This window comes from Coenobita brevimanus, chromosome 68 (assembly GCF_032717465.1).
Source record: "Coenobita brevimanus isolate Jiangsu-jjx chromosome 68, ASM3271746v2, whole genome shotgun sequence".
NCBI lineage: Eukaryota > Metazoa > Arthropoda > Malacostraca > Decapoda > Coenobitidae > Coenobita > Coenobita brevimanus.
In genome coordinates, this window is record NC_137021.1 from 13084700 (window position 1) to 13103420 (window position 18721).

Here is an 18721-nt window from a genome sequence, read left to right on the forward strand (position 1 = left end):
TATAACAGTCATAGTACCAAAACATACTATCACAGACCATTACAACAAGGGTCCCTCCCCCCTCCTCCTCCTCCAGTGTAGCAGGTAGACAGAAACGAGCTCGTGGTGCCTTAACAGCCCAATTAGAGACAGCTGCCCAGAGGTTGGTTGGCTGGTTGTGGTCAGACACTAAAATATGTCCTCATACGGAGGGAGGGGGTGAACAAAGGAGAGTTAAGAGGGGATAGGGTTAGGGGGATAATGTTACGCTATATACGATGCTGGGGAAGGGATAGTAGGGGGACTGCAGGGGATAGGGTAAGGCTAGATGCGAAGCATGGAAGGGGACAGCAGCGGATAGAGTTAGGATAGATATGACGCAGGGAAAAGGGACAGAAAGGGACAAGGTTAGGCTAGATAGGATGCAGGTGGAAGGGATGGCTAGGATGGGGTCATGGCTAGATACAATGTAGGTGAAAGGGGCAACAGGGGATAGGATTAGGCTAGACATGATGCAAGGGAAAGGGGATAGAAAGGGACATGGTTAGGCTAGACAGGATGCAGGGGGAAGGGATGTCAGAGATGAGTCATGGCTAGATACGATGCAGGGGAAGGGGACAGGTGAAGACATCAGGATAAATATGATGTGTGGGGAACGCGGAGGACTGGGTCAGACAAGATGGGATGGATGCAGGGGAACGGATAGGAGGGGTTAACGTTAATTTGATACGATGGAAGAGGATGTGAGGGGATAGGGATAAGCTAGACACCATGCAGGCGATGGGGGTGGTTAGTTTTAGGCTAGACTCGATGCAGAGGATGGATGGGGGATAAGGTTAGGCTAGATACAATGCAGGTGCGGGAAAAGGATAAGGTTAGGCAAGACAGAGGAAGCAGGGGAGAGGATGAACATGATTAGGCTAGGTACAATGAAAGTAAAAGAGGAGGATAAGGTTATATTACAATGGAAGGAAGAAGACAGGGAGGACAGGGCTATGTTTACACTAGGTTATATATAATCGAACAGGTGGGACAAAATAGAAATGACTGAGGGAACAGGAGGGGGCAATATTACGTCAGATACTGTATAATGCAAGGGAAGGGAGAGGATAGGGTTACATACAGAGTGGTCCGTAAGGCGCTACACTAACCAGAGACATGGTGGTATCTTACGTGCTGCGAAGACGGCTCAGTCTGCTGGTGTGGGTGTGGGTGTGTCAGTGGGAGTAGGAATTGAATAATGACGCACGACATGCACTGAAAATGCTTACTGAGCCGTCCCTCCAGCATAAGAAATCGCCTGGTGAAGTGGAAGTGGAGCATTATAGAGGGGTCACCGTATATTATGCATGGAATGGGATGGTTGGGTTAGGTTAGTATTTGTTTAACCTCTCATGATCGGAACAACTCTAGGATACTATTCCAGCTGACGACAGACGATTTTATTCAGCTGAGAGTGAGTCACAGAAGTCTGAGTTGCCACTGCCACTATAACGCCTCCTTTGGCCTTGGCACCTCCAGCATTCTTTATTTCAGCTGCCCCAAGACACAGTATTTAGTTAAGTGAGTCAAAGGAGCCTAGGATTTAAAATGAAAAAGATGGGACTAAGTGTGAATAAGTGAGAAGGGAGAGGAGAAATTATGATTATGTGAGATACTTGGGATGTGAAGAGAGTGTGATACAATATGAGGTGGAAAGGGAAGAGTGAGAGGGGTGGAATGGGAAGAGTGAGAGGGGTGGAATGGGAAGAGTGAGAGGGATGGAATGGGGTAGAATGGGAAGTGAGAGGGATGGAATGGGAAGAATGGGAAGCCTTACCCTATCCCCTGCAGTCCCCCTACTATCTGTTCCCCTTTATGGATGGGTGGAATGAGAAGAGTGAGAGGGGTGTAATGGGAAGAGTAAGAAGGGTGGAATGGTAAGAGTGAGAGGGGTGTAATGGGAAGAGTGAGAAGGGTGGAATGGGAAGAGTGAGAAGGGTGGAATGGGAAGAGTGAGAAGGGTGGAATGGGGTAGAATGGGAAGAGTGAGAGAGATGGAATGGGGTGGAATAGGAACGTGTCACAGAATGAGATGGGGTGGAGGGGGATAGACAAGGTTACGTAAGATGCATGGGCTCAGAAGAAGGTAATGAGTATTCACTATGACTTCAAATGAGACAAGGTCAGATAGGATGTGATGGGGTCAGCTAAATGCAATGCAAAATAAGGTACACTGTGAAAGGGTGAGACGGGGTAGGTTAAGGTGGGATAGGAATTGCGAAAAAAAAAAAAAAAAATCCCTTCAAGCAGACTCGACTATCTTTGTTTCATTCTTGCTATCAGATTATTTAGATAAGGGAGACCAGTTGTTGCGAACGGGTAGTAAAAGGCTGTACCTAACATCTCTAGTTCGTAAACCCTTTCCTAAGCTAACTAATTATATTCGCCTGGAGGTTAAAAGAAAAAGCATGTTTCGGGTAAAACGGTAAGGTACAAGATGAGACAGAATGAGACGGGGGGGGTGGGGGGTAGGGGGGGAGGATGGGAGAGGGATGGGATGAGACAAGGTAAAATTAGATATGATGCATGGGATACACATTTAAATAGGAGACAATTGGACAGAACTGGCGACGTGGGATGGAGAAAGACGAAAATGAGAAGAGATGAACAAAACACAAGAAATGACCAATGGACGGATAGTTCAACTGGGCATATAGGATCGATCACAGAAGAGAATGACAAGATTCTGTAAAATGGAATGGCGAAGGACAGAGTGAATTTAGATATTGTCTGAAGGAATACGATGTGGAGACGTGAGGTGGTGAAGGATGGGATAGGATGGGATGGGAAGGGATGGTAAGGCTCAACACTGAAAGACATAAAATGGGGGGCTTAGGATGGGACGAGAGGAGAGACTGAGACGAGATGAAAGACATATAAAGAACATAAACGACAGAAAAGGAGGTTTAGAGAGGGATGGGATGCAAAGGATGGCATGGTACAGGATGCACGGAACAGGTAATATGCTGAGGATAGGAGGAAATGCAATGAGTCAAGAACAAGCTAACCCGGAGGTATGGAATGGGACGGAAAATAACAAGATGGTGGGATGGGATGAAGGATTAAGTAGGATTTAAAGAAGATGGAGTGAATTCAGTAAGATGTCTGGAGGGGGAGAGAACTGCAGTGGGACAGGGTAGGTGTGGTATGCAGTGGAACGGGACGAGATGCTGTGAGGTGGAACGGAATGAAAACAAAAGGAGCATGCCTGGGATGGAAGGAGATAGGATGGAACAGAATGCCATGTAGTCTAATGGAACCTGACGAAATGGGGTGGGGTGGGGTGGGGTGGGGTGGGGTGGGGTGGGGTGGAATGGAAAGTACTGCACCCCTCTAGTTAAGCGACTTTTTTTTTTTTTTTTTTTTTGGGGGGGGGAGTCTTCTTGCTTATTCTAGACGATTTTATTAAATTTAGGAAAAAGGCCTTGAGTACAGAGAGGAGGTTAGTGAAGGCTGTTTCTAATCCCATCAAGGCTACTTAAATCTCGCTCCAAACCTGAGTAAAATCGACTGGTGGTAGCGAGGACAGACTAGAAAGAAGTGACCACTCAGTTCAAGAAGCTGACCACTTCATTCCGATGACGTTTATGTTCTATCACTGCTAACACTAAATGACCATGTGCAGCTTGGGAGAGACTTTTCGAACTTAGTTAATACAGCCTTCACTAACTCCTTCACTACCAGAGGCCTATCTTAAGTTGAATAAAATAGAATTATAGTAGTAAGAAAAAATACGTCAATTGGACTGATGAGGTTAAACAGGAACTTTGGGACGGAAGGAGATGGGAGGGTATGAATGACGCGATGAGATGAAGGAAAATTAGGAGGAATGAGAGAGAAAGATAAATGATGGAAAAGATGAAGATGGAAAAAGTGGAAAGTGATGGGGAGGAAAAGCGCGATGGAACAAGAGGGAAAGAAGTAGAATTTTAAACGACGAACTGACCGGAAGGGAAAGGAATAGGATGAAAAAGACAGATGGGACAGAAGGGAAAGGAACAGCATTTAAATGGACTATGATGGAACAAGTGGAAAACAGGATGAAAAGGACCAAGATGAAACGGCAGGGAAAGATCTAGAATGAAATAGTTCGGACAGGACGGAAGGGAAGGAAAGGAAAGGAAAAAAAAAAAAAAAGACTACCGATGGAACGCGAAGGAAAAAAAATTGGATGAAGACTAAGTTAGAGATGAATGGAGAGGGCTGTGAAGGATGAGACTGAGATGCAGTGGGTTGGAAGGGATTACACCTGAGAGGGAGCAATATCATGTGGGAAGGGATGGGAGAAATGGATGCGAGCGATGTGGTGATATGGTTAAGTGGATCAAGTTCACACAATCAACAGAGGTGCGTTTGAAGAAGTGCGTGGTTAGCGACACCACACCACAAATCACACACACACACACACACACACACACACACACACACACACACACACACACACACACACACACACACACACACACACACACACACACACACACACACACACACACACACACACACACACACACACACACACACACACACACACACACACACACACACACACACACACACACACACACACACACACACACACACACACACACACACACACACACACACACACACACACACACACACACACACACACACACACACACACACACACACACACACACACACACACACACACACACACACACACACACACACACACACACACACACACACACACACACACACACACACACACACACACACACACACACACACACACACACACACACACACACACACACACACACACACACACACACACACACACACACACACACACACACCTAGGCCTTACTGTCCGTGGTCATGGCCCGAAACAGATCATGTCCACCCAACTTTACGGTGCGCTACGGTGGGTGGCGGAGGTCGAGTAGGGTGGGTTGGTTGGCTGCACTTTATGCGGCACTTAAAACAGAGGGACGCATACACTTTTACGACTCTACGGCTTCATGTCTATTGTAAAAGGAAAGACCGTCTCATTGTGTTTCGGTGTTTATCCAGCTCTTGCTCGTCTCTGCGTTTACCTAGCTCTTGTCTGTTTGTCCCAAGCCTTTTCCCTCTTGATCATATACCATCATTGACGCATTCTACATTTTATTTGCGGCTCTATTGCCTTGTTGTTTGACTTCTTCAGATTTGTACCCTCTAACTCGCAGCTACATCCATCTTCTCCTCCTCGTTTCTTAATTTCTTCCGCGTCTACTGAATGAGGAAGACTGTCTCTTTCTCTCGGTTTATCTCGACCTTTTTTATCTCTTTTTGCTAGACCTGTACCCTTCTCCTCATAGTTGTTTTTCATCGTTTGTCTATTCTCTGTTCTTAGTTATAATTCCTTACTTTTTTTTTTATGGTTCTCCTCCTTCCGCCTTGTTTTCCTTCACTTCTGTATCTTCCTCTTAGCGGTTTTTCATTGTTTGTCTATTCGCTGTTCTTAATTATCTCCTATTCCTTAACTCCTCTGTTCTTATGGCTTTCCTCCTCCTCCTCCTCCTCCTCCTGTCTCGCTTTGCTTCAGCTCTGTATCCTTTACCTCTTAGCTGTCTTCCACTCTCTGCCTGTCCCCTCTTTCTCTTGGTTACCTTTCATTCCTTGCCAATTCATTCCTTCATGGCTCTCTTCCTCCTTCCTCTATTGTTTGTCTGTCCATTTTTCTCTAAAACAGCACCATCGCCCCCTTAACCTTCCTTTGTTTTTTTCTTTCTAATTCTTCAAGGTTCCCTCATATACACTTTAAGAGCTCTACGGCTTCTCGTCTATTGTAAATGGACCTGTTTACCTAGCTCTTCGCTGCCTCTACTTCACCTCTGTATTTTCTTCTTCTTGGCTATCCTCGGTCCTTGGCCTATTTTTTACTCCTTTTAAACCGAGGACATTATTTTCATTTTATTATTGCTATCTCCTGCCGTTGTTATTCAGCTCAGGATATCCATTTTCAACTTGGGTAGGTTGCATATAACCTTCATTTGTCCCTTCATTATCAGGGATTTCTCCAAAGCTCAATAAAACAGCTACCATGATGTAACTGAAGGGAAAAAAATACTGAAGACGTCTGATGGTCCTTCTCCCTCTTTCTCACTTTCCTTTTCTTCAAATTTGTATTCTCTTCCTGTTAGCTGCCCTCTTGCTGTCTGTTCTCCATTTTCTTTCAAAGTTCAAGTTCTCTCTAGTTAATCTGACTCCTCTTCGGATTAGTACCCTGTTCCTCTCCTATATCTATTTTTTTTTTCTAATATTTCTTTATTTTATACTCTTGTTCCTTACTGTACTCCTACTATGTTCTTCATCTCAGCTTCCTTTCCTTCTTCTGTTGCACTTTACACATTGTTGTTCGTTTCCATATTTTCTGTCCTTCCTTTGTGCTCTCTCTCTCTCTCTCTCTTTCTCTCTCTCTCTCTCCCCCCAAAACTCACCCATACCATATTCCTCTAAATCCATTTTTCATAAGTCCTATTGATCTACTCCTTTCCATGCCGCCCCTCTCGTCTTCCCCTTCCGAGATCAATGCAATTTTCAAGGTTATCATCCCCGAGTCTCGCCCTTCATAATTCTCCCTCTCTGTCTCTCTCCCTCCCCATCATGGCGCTCTGAATTATTCCGGCGAGTTGGCATCCCATATTCCTCCCCGCCGCCTCTCTAATAATGTTCTCCTTCGCATTCACAGCTTCAAAATTATTCCTCCACTGCTTGTCTATCTGCCTCTGTGTATGTCTGTACATTTGAAGACAAAAGTTGCGTCGGGAAATTTGGTGATATCTGCTGAAAGACTTATGCTTTGGTGTGCTCTGCTTTGTGTCATACGGACGATTGGTAGCACTGACATGAGGTGCCATTTGTTCCAGAGAATGTGTGGATGCAAGCATATTTTTGGTAACTAGATGAAACATAACTACATTGTGTTTTCCCCAGCTGCTACTTTTACTTGATATTTATGAACGTTTCTCACGTGTTCTCTATTTTACTGTCAAGTCAGTAACACTGCAATTCAATTAGCTAAAGAAATGCCCTGAAATAAGTTCATTATTAATTTAGCTTCAACTTAGCTATGCTGATGATTATGAGGTGTCGTTGTCATTATCTGTCAGAGTTAAAAAACTCTCCAAATTATTTTATATACGAATATAGTTGCAACATCATAATAATAATAATAATAATAATAATAATAATAATAATAATCGAAAGTTTTGTTATGAGTGGTGAGATGAATCACAAAGGCTGGAGTTCGAACACAGAACCCGGAAGATCGAAGTCCAAGCACCACTACTAGTCTGCTTCTTTCTAGGTGCAATTCGTCTCTTATGATGTAAGCACTGCTTGCAGGTGCTGCCTTCCATCACTGTGATTATTTCCTGGTCCTGTAGTGATGTGGTAAGAAGAGGGTGACCTGAACGATGGCCGTTCTCCGTTGTGCCTTCTTCCCAAAATTGCTCGATCTACATTTCTACGGCTCTGCTTACAACGAATGTTTGCACTAACTGTTCTGTATTCTCCCCTTAAATAAAGGTAGATTATGTTCTCTCTCATCTCCCTGGTAGTTGGATGCATGTTGTTTTCTCTGTCCACACCAAGGTATATATTAATTCTGCTCCATGTTTTGTGGTATGATGTAAGATTTAACGTCCAGGCATTCATCGCCTGACCGACTAAAGTTCACATTAAATTTTCCTCCTTCTAACGCAGCAAGTTTTGCGAATCGATGTTAAGGCTTCAGAATTTCCTGGGTTCATTTATTGTGTCATTTCATCACCAACGGATATCAAGCTTGAGCATACCAGGCTACCTGATCATAAATATGTAACTGTGGTAGAACTCTCATTATTTTACATGTGTTTCACTTAATCTTGGGACAAAACAACGACACGACTTTTGTCTTTGACTGTACATGTACGGTACATCCGCGTTTGTCTTTGTTTTTACACTATAACATAGGAAAAGTGGACAACTGTAGATGGACGGTTGGCTGATACTACTGTAAGCAGATGCTGTCTATGGAGTAGTAGTATAATGTGTGAATAAAAATATGGAGGGAAGATAAGCACCTAAATGGACCTAACCTAACATTACTTGCACGGCTCTAAACTAACCTAAATTAATCTAACCGTGCAAAAGAGGAAATGAAGGGCATGACTAAACATCAACTGACACTGATGAAACTGAGACGACATAAAGTGACCTGAAATTACTTAACTGCCCTTGACTGTCCCTGAATTGTCCTTGATTCAACTGAACGGACCGGAATGGATGTGAAAGGCCGAAATGAACCTGAACTGACATCAATGAACCTGGCTGAACATAAGCAAACCTCGACGGATCAGAGCGCCTTTGAACTGTCCTGGATTCACCTGAAGTGGGCCTGAGGGGTCCTGAATGGACTAGAGTTGGCCTGACCTGTTCTGACTGGGCCCAAAGGATGTGAAGGGCCAAATGAGAGGCCCTCAACCAAGATGAACTGACCTGAATTACCTGACCTAATCTAATTCATTAAATGATCCGAATTCATCTTAATGAACCAATATTGATCTCTGTGGACCTGAAATAATAGAGACTGTTCTGTATTGCTCTGAATATGGGTGAATTTACCTAAAGGTAGAGATGTTACCGTAACCACAAGAAACCTGAATGGATCTGACTTGACTGCACTAGACTACATACTGACTACCTGAACAGAACAAAAGTAGTCTGCAGTGACCACTGGGTAACTTTCTACTGTTGTTTTAACTGGGGTCCCAACTCGACACAGGTAAGTGGTCGACGAATAGGCATATCATATGTGTATGTCTATGGGCCGTCGAACCGTGAGTGCATGTATCCCTTGGAGCTTCAACATGAGGTGCATACACGGTCCATGAGATGCATCAGTTTTTTTTAACTTGTTGGCACATGGATACATATAATTCCGTTTCAAATTATATAACACTACATTTCCGTTATGTCTGTTCTAAAGATGTATACTCCGGCATAGTCTTACTTAGTCATAGCTGCAAAGACAACGTAAATTTACATGTTATATAATCAGCCAAATGAACTTATTTTTGTGAACCTTTAAATATGTACGTGTTTTTTCCTTATTTCCAGAATAATTTGGTTCTACAAATAAACGATTAAATGTGATTTCTATACATTTTCGATGTTATTCCGTCCTTTCTCTATTAAAAAAAAAAAATGGAACAGGGGGATAGGCAGGAGGGGATACATTTGGTTTAGGGGTGCACAAGACAACAGAGAGAAGACAACCCTGATTAATATGTCTGCCTGTGTGCTTATTTGTCTGTCTTCTTACTGTCTATCACAGCCTCTGACCATCTAAGTGTTTCCCTGGCTCTCAACTCTCGTTCTCCCTCCCTTACGCCCTCCCCTTCTAAAAATCTCCTTTCTCCTCATTATCCCTCTTTCCATCTCCATTCCCTGGTCCCTAATTCTTTATTTGTGCTGTTTTGGTATTCTCTTTTTCTCTTTTCTTCCTTTGCAATTTCATTCTTTAATATTAACTGAAACAGTATTCTCAATCTGCTGCAGTTTCCTTTCTCCTCACTGTTTCTCTTCCCTGACTTTCTACTTCTCTATTATTCCTCCTCATCTTCCTTCTCCTTCACCTCCTCGTTCCCCAATCTCACTGTCATCCTTTTTCCTTTTCTGTTTCTGGTAATTCTACTTTTCTCACTCTTTCATTTTCCGTCCCCTCCCCGCGTGTTCCACCTATACTTCCTCCACTTCTACATTAATCCTCTTATGTCTCTAGAACCATACCCTTCTCTCTCACCTACCTCCCTTCTTTCCTCTCTTGGTAGTCTCTGCCAACTTCTTCTCCTGTCTCCTCTTTCCATTTCCTTCTTTCCTTCTCTTCTCCCATCTGTAAATTCTTAAAATTCCACTTCAATCCTTCTCCGTCAAAAGAACCATACCTTTCCCTCCCACCTATTTTCCTTTCTTTTCTTTTCATAGTTTCTTCCTGCTACTCCTGCTCTTTCTTCCCTTTCTTTCTACTTTCTCTCCTTTTCTCCCATCTTTGTTTTCTTGGCAGTTTCTCCCTCTACTCCTCCTTCCCTCCCTCCATCCTTTTCTCTCCATAGTATATTTCTACTCCTCCTCCTTTCTTGATTTTTCCTTCCTACTCTTATTCTCTCCTTTCTAATCTCTGTCTCTAATAATTTTTTTTTTCTTTCCACTCACCTTCTGCCATCCCTCCCACCGATTTCTCTCTCTCTCTCTCTCTCTCCTTTCTTCCTCTTCCCTTTCCTCTCCAGTCTCTCCCTACTCATCCTTGTCTCTTGCATCTCTCATTGTCCTACTTCAATTTTTGTCTTCCCTCTAAATATTCCACTCACTGTCTCCCCTCTTCCCACACCTCATTCCCTCACTCCGTTTCGCCTCATTCCTCCTACAACCCCTCCTCAGTGCTTCCCCTCTCAATTAAATCCGCCTTTCCTCTTCTCCTCCAAATGCCTTATTATGTACCTCCCCTCTCTTCATCTCTCCATCCCTCTTTCTTTACTATTCCTTCCTTCACTTCATTTTGCCTCTCCCTCCTAAAATTTTACAATGTTTCCTTTGTCTTTTAACTCTCTCCTCTTCTGCTTCTCCCCTCCAAAAATTATTCAGTGTCTCCTCTCTCTGTACTCTTCTCCCTCTTTCATTTCCTTCTACTTCCTCTCCAATTACCTTCCCTTTGCTTCCTCCCCGCTTTCCTTCCCTCTACTTCCTCCTCCCCTCTCACTCCGCCTTCCTCCTCTCCTGTAAAAACCCCATTCAGTTTCTCTTCTCTCTATACTCTTCTTCTTATTCCTCTCTACTTCATCTCTACATCCTCTTCTGCTGCCTATCATCCCCAGTGCTCCTTCTTTCTTCCTCTACTCCATCTATGCATCCTCTTCTACTGCCTCTCCTCCCTACTGCTTCCTCTTCTCCCCCTCGCCTCCTCTCCCCCTCTGCCACCGCCTACCACAACACAATCACGTCCTCTGTAATAAATTCGGCCTAATCTTGCACTGCGGAGTTTCTAATATGATCTATAAAAGGGATAGAAGATTACACAGATATCAGATGATTCATAAAATGCCATTACTGAGCGGCCGATCCCATTTACCCCCAGATTCTCTCTTTCCTTCTCCCCTCCCTCCTCTCTACCTCTCTTTCCCACCCTCCCATCCTCTCCTGTCTTTCCCACCCACTCTCTCTTTCTCTCCTTCCCTTCCTCTTTCTTATTTCCTTCCCTCTCAACTTCTCCTCCCTTTCTCATCCTCTCTTTTCTCACCCTCCCATGCTCTTCTTCCTTTCCATTTCCTTCCTCCCCCCCCCCCATCTCTTTACCGTCTCCCTTCCCTTCCTCCCTCCTTCCTCCTCTCTTTCCTTCTCTCTCTCTCTCTCCCTCCCACCTACTCTCTTTCCCTCTCTCCCTCCCTCATACTCTCTTTCCCTCCCTCTCCCTCCCTCCCTCCTTTTCCTTTTCCCTCTCCCTCCCTCCCTCCCTTCTTTTCTTCCCTCCCTCTCCTTCCCCCCCCCCCCTCTCTCTCTAAACTGGTTCACTCTGCACACTTTTCCACCGACCTCCCAGTTTTCAAGCTTTCCCTATTCCTCTGCCTCATTCTTGTTCTCGTTTAGTTCTTCCTCGTTCGTACTATCGCCCTTTTTTCCTGATTATTGCCTTTCACTTTCTTTATCTCTTCTGGTTTCTATTACCCTCCTTCCTTCTCTTTATTATTATCTTTTTCCACATTACTCCCACGATCTGCTTTTCCATTCCTACATTTGTACGTCCTCTGACCAGTTATAGCCTCCCACGTCCTACCTTCATCCATCTTCTATTCACCCCACCACTGATTTATTTATTCCTGTCTCTATGTATTCTTCCTCTCTCTCTCTCTCTCTCTCTCTCTCTCTCTCTCAGCGCTCAAATATCATCCTCTCTCATTGTTGTTCTGTAGTAACGCACTCTCTCTTTTTCCTTTTCTTCCGTACTCGATTTTTTTTTTCCGTCTTTTTCTTTCCCTTTTAATCGTTCTCCCTCTCTCTTTTTACTCTCGCCTCCTCTTTTAAAAGCCTTCACTTCCTCTTTCTTTTTATTCTCGCCTCCTATTTTCCTGGTCTTCTGTTCGTCTCTCCTTCCTTTCATTCTTACCCTTGTTTTCCATTCCGTCTATCCCCCCTCCCCTCCTGTTCTCTGTCTTTACTTAAATCACTACTTTCCCTCTGTTTATCCTTCTTCGTCTTTCCTCTTTCCATCCATCTTTCCTTCCTTCATTTTCTTTAAACTAAGGTCTCCCTCCTTTCCAGATCAGGTCTTCCCTCTTTCATTCCTTCCATTTCAGCATTCCTCTCCCTCTCTACCTTACTTCTATCATCTTCTCCCTCCTCTCCTTCCATCCTCCCTCCTCCTTTCTTTCTTTCATGACTCTCCCTGTTTTCTCTCTCCCTTCTTCCTTTCTCAGCCTCCCATTTTCCTCCCATCCAACTCTCTCTCTCTCTCTCTCTCTCTCAGCCTCCCCTTCCCACTCTCCCTCTCCCCCAACACCCTCCCCCCCTGCTCTCCCTGGCTCAAACTAATAGGATCTCCCATGGATGAAGAATGGTGATGAGGGCCACAGGGACCCCGTAAGAAAATGATAGGGATTTTAAATGCTTTTCCACCATCTTACTCATTTTGGCCTCCTCTTCCCTGCACTTTTTATTCACCTGTTATTTGCTTTTGCGCTTTTTCCGTGTTTTATTTTTTATTAATTCGTCACTTGCCTTTGCACGTTTATCCTATTTTTTTATTCATATTACTTGTTTTTGCATTTTTCCTATTGTTTTTGTTTTTCCTAAGCTCCTTCGTTCATTCATCTGTTGTTTTTTTTTGCCCTTTATTCTCGTGTTACTTTATTCATTCGTTATTTATTTTATACCTTCCTTGGTGTTTTTTATTCGTCCGTTATTAATCTGTTTCTGAACTTTCCCGTTTTTTTTTTATTGCACCCATAATTTTTTTTGGCACTTTGTTCTGTGTTTTCAAGCAGCTTTTTTGGTCGTTTCCATTTTCTTGCACTTTTCTTTTTGCCCCTCTCTCGTATAAGCCTTTACAACCATTATCTCCTTTCGCACGTTGTTTTGATGTCCTTCTCCGTTCACCTCCTTCAAGCCTATGACGTCTTAATCATATATATTACTGTCTTCATACGATTTTCATTAACAAACGAAACACACACTGCTTGCACTGCAGCACCTGGTAAACGCTGCATCAAACCCTCTCACTTCGAAAACTCATCAGCTAAGTGAAATCATACAGAAACAGCCATCGTGGTAAAAGGTTAATGTTGTATTTTCAGTATTTGGTATATTCAATCTACACATTTTTCATCTAGCATAGTAAGTCCTCAACCATCTCTCTCTCTCTCTCTCTCTCTCTCTCTCTCTCTCTCTCTCTCTCGAACTTGCAACTTCCCTCTCCTTCATATGCAAATCCTCCTCTATTTCTCCAAATCCCAATAGGCCTCCCCTTCTCTCCCAAACTTCACTTAATTACTCATTCACCCCAAACCAAGATATTCATCCTCCCTTCTACATTTCTAAACTATTCATTATCCTGCTTTCCCTTAATTATTCATCTGCTTTTCTTACATTTATTCTCTCTCTCTCTCTCTCTCTCTCTCTCCGTCTCTCATTCAGAATTCACGCTCTTAATCTCACCCTATTTCCCTCCCTTCCTCCTCTCATTACACACACACACACACACACACACACACACACACACATAGAGAGAGAGAGAGAGAGAGAGAGAGCCGCATTACGTGTGGTAATAACATCGACTTGGTAATATCAAAGGCATATTTCTTGGAGACATTGGGACTGGGGGTGGGGAGGGGGAGGGAGAGGGAGGGAGGGGGAGGGATAGGGAGATCGAGGAAGGCCAAAGCTAACTGGGTCCCTTATCGAGCTATATCTTGCCCCAGGGAGGAAGATTTCGGCCGTACCCAGATTAAGGAAGACAAAATATACGTCGATCTTCCTCTGAGGTCGATAAAGTGATTGATGGTAATTATGAAAGGAGGGGTAAACGGGGGAGACTGTATTGGCTTGACTCGTGTGTGTGTGTGTGTGTGTGTGTGTGTGTGTGTGTGTGTGTGTGTGTGTGTGTGTGTGTGTGTGTGTGTGTGTGTGTGTGTGAAAGAGAGAGAGAGAGAGAGAGAGAGAGAGAGAGAGAGAGAGAGAGAGAGAGAGGGTGGAGGAGAGGGAGGGAGTGTGGAAGTGATAGAAAGGTGAGAGGGGGGGAGGGAGAGTGGAAGTTCAGGTGGAGTGGAGGGTCGGAAAGTGGAAGTGAACTGCAGGGCTGAGCAGGAGAGAAAGTGGAGGAGAAGTAAGAGGAAGAATGAAAACTGGAGGAGAGGTAAGAGGGAGAATGAAAGTAGAGGAGAGGAGGGAGGAAGAGAGAGTGGAAAATTAGAATGGGTAGGAGAAGGTGAGCGGAAGTGGTGAAGGCGCTTGAGGATGGGTGTGTGGGAGTGGAGGAGGGTTGGAGAGATGGAGAGTGGAAGTGGAGAAGGGGTGGAGAGATAGAGTTGAAGAGGAGGAGAGGAGAAGCAAGAGAGAGTGGAAGTGGAGGAGGGATGACAGAGAGAAAGAGGTGAAGCAGGGCAGGGGTGAGAGGGAGGGAGAAGGAGAGTGAGACAGTGTGAGAGAGATTAGGAAGAAGGACAAATGGGGAAAGGCAGAAGGGATGGGGAAAGAGGAGGATGAGAGGAAAGTAAAAAGGGTGGTGAAGAGGAAGAGTTGAGATGGAAGAGTAGGAAAGACAGGAGGGAAGGGGAGCGAGCGAAGGTGTCAAAGGGAGGGAGGGAGAATGAAAGGGGAGAGGAGGGAGAGTAGCAGGGAAATGAGAAACGGAGTGAGGAAGGGAACTGGAAAACAGGGATGGGGAAAGAGAGAAAGAGGAGAACGAGTGGTAAACGAGACAAAAAGTAAGGATAAAGAACACAGGGAATGGGAGATGGCAAGAAAGGGAGGGAAAAGGCGTGCATTGGTGAGGGGACGGAGATAGAAGGGATGTGAAGGAGGCAGAAAAGGGGAAGGATGGGAGGGAGGGATTGAGGAGTGGGAGTAGAAGCGAGGATAGGAGGAAGGGATGTGGGAAAGAGTGGAAAGGAAGGGGAGGATATAAAAAAAAAAAAAAGAGAATGGATAGCAGAGAGAGAGGGAAGAAGGGAAGAAAAAGACGAAGGGAACAGTGGGACTGGGAGGGAGTGATGAAAAGCAGGGAGACTGAGAGGAAAGAAGAATCTGGAAGGAAGAGATAAGGAAGAGTAGGAGAAGAGGTAAGAGGGGCGAGAGTGAGAGAAGCGACCGGAGGGGGGGGGGGAGAAAGTGTGATGAAACTGGAAGGGAAGAGAGGGACTAGGGACTGGAGGGGGTATAGGTGGAGAAGGGATTGGTGGAGGTAAAGAGTGAGATGGGACTGGCGGAAGCAGAGAGTGAGATGGCACTGGAGGGGGTAGAGAAAGTGAGGGGTTGGAAGGGCGAGGGACGATACTGAGAAAGGATTGGAGGGGAAGGAAGTGAGAAGGGATTGAAGGGGTAGAGAGGAAGAGAGGATTGGAGGGGTAGAGAGGGAGAGGGGATTCAAGGGGGGAGAAAGTGAGAAGGGACTGAATGGGGGAAAGTGAGAAAACGAAAGGAAGAGCTGAAAGGGAGAGGGGATAATGGAAGAAGTGGAGTCAGATAGGAGAAAAGTGAGGGAGCGAGAGAGAGATAAAGGATGGAAAATGAATAGAGGAGAGTGAGTAGGAGATGAGATGGTGGATAGAGAGAGAGAGAGAGAGAGAGAGAGAGAGAGTCGCAAAATATAACGGAAAGAGGGCAGAACGATAAAATAAAGCAATATGGACAAAAGAAAAAAAGGAATGGAAAGGACGCAGACAAAAAAATAAAAAAGAGAGAGAGAGAGAGAGAGAGAGAGAGAGAGAGAGAGAGAGAGAGAGAGAGAGAGAGAGAACGTAACAAACAGATAAGAAGTGGAAGAAAAATGAAATACTGTACAATAGCGACACGAGAAAAGAAAGAAAAATATAAGACGAAAGAAGAGGAAGAGGAAAAGGAAGAGGAAGACAGAAAAAGAATATGAACACTGAATGAAAGACAAGAGAAGGAAAACTAAATCAGAATGTGAAAAAGTGAGAGAGAGGAACACGGGGAGGCCGGCCGAGAACCACAACTGTGTGTGTGTGTGTGTGTGTGTGTGTGTGTGTGTGTGTGTGTGTGTGTGTGTGTGTGTGTGTGTGTGTGTGTGTGTGTGTGTGTGTGTGTGTGTGTGTGTGTGTGTGTGTGTGTGTGTGTGTGTGTGTGTGTGTGTGTGTGTGTGTGTGTGTGTGTGTGTGAGAGAGAGAGAGAGAGAGAGAGAGAGAGAGAGAGAGAGAGAGAGAGAACGAGCCGCGAAAGGGAACTAGCAGCGAGACAAAGAGCAGCGAGAGAGAGAGAGAGAGAGAGAGAGAGAGAGGAGCAAGACCGACTGAGAGAGAGACAGGTCTAAGCCCACACACAACTTTTTACATTTGAAAAGATAAGGAAAGCTTTGGACTTTATATGTTTCCGAACAGAGAGAGGAGAGGCGACCTTATAACGGCAGTCAGTAGGCATCGAGGTGGCCTGAAGGGGGGATGGTGGAATGAAGAGGAAGAGGGGATGGTGGAATGGAGTGGATGGGGGGATAGTGGAATGGAGTGGATGGGGGGATAGTGGAATGGAGTGGATGGGGGGGGGACGGTGGAATGAAGTGGAAGGGGGGATGGTGGAATGAAGTGGAAGGGGGGATGGTGGAATGGAGTGGAAGGGGGATGGTGGAATGGACTGGACGGGGGATGGTGGATGGAAGTGGAAGGGAGATGGTGAAATAAAGTGGAAGGGGGAATGGTGGAATGAAGGGGAAGAGGGGATGGTGGAATGGAGTGGATGGGGGATGGTGGAATGGAGTGGAGGGGGGAATGGTGGAATGGAGTGGAGGGGGGAATGGTGGAATGAAGTGGAAGGGGGGAATGGTGGAATGAAGTGGAAGGGGGGAATGGTGGAATGGAGTGGAATGGAGGATGGTGTAAGGCAGTGGAAGGGGAATGGTGGAATGAAGTGGAAGGGGAGGATGGTAGAATGGAGTGCAAGGGGGGATGGTGGAATGAAGTGCAAGGGGGGATCGTGGAATGAAGTGGAAAGGGGGATGGTGGAATGGACTGCAAGAGGGCATGGTGGAATGGAGTGCAAGGATGGAAGGTGAAACTGAATGGAAGGATGAAGTTAAGAGTGTGTGAGCAGGGAAGAGAATGCGAGAGAGATGGAAAGGAGAGACTGGAAAAAGGAAGTGTGAAGAGAGAGGAATGATTTGGAGAATGGAAAGGGCGAAGTTAGGATAATGTGGCGAGGGAGCAGAATGGGATACAGGAACAGACGAACAGAGAAAGACGGAGAGAAAAGAGAGAGAGAATGACTGAAGACAGAAGGAAAGACTAAAACGGAAGTAGGGAGAGACAGAAAGGAGACAGAAGACTGGAGAAAGGGAAGTAGGAGAGAGAAAGACTGTCGATAAAAAGAAAGTAGAGAGAGAGCTGAGAATGGAAGAGAGGAATAGATAGACAGACTGTAAGACGGATGTAGATAGAGACCGAATGGAGACACAGAGGACAGGATAGGGGGAAGTAGGAGAGGGAGAGAGGAAATGGAGAATAAAGAATCTGTCAAACGGGAATGGATGGAATGAAGGAGGAAGGAAAAAGAAAAATCACCAGCGGAGGGAACGAAAGAAAGAAGGAAAGTGTGTTGGGGAGAGATGATGATGGGAGAAAGAATAAAGGAAGAGGGAGAGGCTAGATAAAAAGAAATACAGAGAGAGAGAGAGAGAGAGAGAGAGAGAGAGAGAATACGTCTGTAGAAAAGATGCCAAAAGCGAACACGTGGAGAAAGGAAAGAAGCCAGGGAAAATGGAAAGGTGACAGACTGCGAAATAGGCGTAGACGGAGGAAAAAGAAATATTGAAAAAAAAAAATAGTGTAAAGAAAATGCGCTGAAAGAACAGATGGAACGAGAGGAATGGTCGGAGAGAGAAAGACGGAATTAGAAACCAGATGATGTTGCGTCGAAAGAGGAGAGTAAAGGATCAGTGGAAAGAGGGGCTGGAAAAGTTGAATATAAAGAGCGTCAAGACAGAGAAAATGATGAACAGACTAGCAGTGTGTGTGGTAGCAATTATTTCCTAGTTTAGTTCAGTGACACTGCTAGTTTCTGAATCTAACCCTTTTGCTTCGACAGTCACTTCTAAGGTGGATAAGTCCGGTTAAAGGTGGCCATGGTAAACAAAAATAAAAGTCATATATAAAGGGGTTTGGAGTGAAATCTCAATACTCTGATGCACTGAAAGTAGGTAGATGAAGTAAAGGCACTGAGTGGAAAAAATCGAGTCAATTCTACGGTCGATAAAGTCGTCTGTAAGCATAAAAAAAGGTCATAATAAAAAAGTTCAGAAAAAATCTCATATACACAAAGTCGATAAAATAAAATAAGGGAACTGCGTGGAAAAAAATGGATGAAAATGGGATGTGGGAGATAGGAGTGAAAGCGTGGATTGGACGAAGTAAGTGAAAGTACAGAGTCACTGAGGTAAAAGAGCGAACTTAAAAAAGCTGCGAAAAACTGAGGAAATGAGAAGAATGTT